The following is a 1,061-nucleotide window of genomic DNA, read 5'->3' on the forward strand; positions in this document are numbered from 1 at the left end:
GATCTTGAAGATCAAGAACATGAAGTGATCAAACTAAAGCGACAAGTGGAAGAAGGGAGAAAAGTTGAAGAAGACCTAAGGAAGCAGTATCTGAAAAAGGAAGAACAACATCAGGTTGAGGTAAATATCTTGAAAGGTAAACTAGAAGAAAAGGATAAGCTCTTACGATTTCAAGATAGTTCTAAAGTCTTGGATGATATTCTTAATAGTCAAAGATCTCCTGCTATCAAGACTGGTCTTGGTTTTCATGAATATGGTGAAGGTGAATCTAGTTCACAAGGTGAGGCAAGAAACTCTAATGAGAAATCTGAAATGCTCAAGGAACAACCAAGGAAAGAAATTCCTCAAGGAAGATCCTTTACTCCTAACTATGGACGTGATAGACGATTATTTCCTCCGCTGAATAATGTTGAATGTTATGTATGTCATAATCTTGGACATGTTGCAGCCAGATGCAGAAGTAGAATGGTTCAAGAAAGATCATCGCATTCCAGGCATTTCAGAGGGTATTGCTTTGCCTGCAATGCATATGGACACAAAGCAATTGATTGTGATAGAAGGAACATGAAAAATATAAGGTGTTATACATGCAACAACTATGGGCATAAAGCAAGGGAATGCAGGAGCAGATTTCAAAATTCAAGACAAGGGGACCATACATCATCACAGTTGCAGGAATTGAAGAAGACAGAGACAGAAAGGTGTGGGATAACTCAGTCAACTGACATAACAGACACAGGGGAATCTGAAAGTGATGAAATTCAGTATTCCATCCTGCATACGCTGATATAATGAAGACAAGTCGCGTATATACGCGAGTTACAGGCTGCAAAGTCGCGTATATGGAGAAGGGGCAGCAGAACAGACCCAGGTTCAGTCATGGTTGGCTCAGGCTCAGGGGGAGCAGAACAGACTCAGGAAATGGTTCAGACATGGTTGGCTCACACTCAGGGGGAGAATATTCTTCAAATAATGCATTGTTGGCATTATGGTTAGAAGTTGTTGATAAAGTCTATGAAGCTAAATGATACATCTTACTATGGTATTGCAGGCTGATGCTT

This window comes from Pinus tabuliformis, chromosome 4_2, assembly GCF_031772625.1.
Source record: "Pinus tabuliformis cultivar Carrire ecotype Pingquan chromosome 4_2, CPIR1, whole genome shotgun sequence".
Taxonomy (NCBI): Eukaryota; Viridiplantae; Streptophyta; class Pinopsida; order Pinales; family Pinaceae; genus Pinus; species Pinus tabuliformis.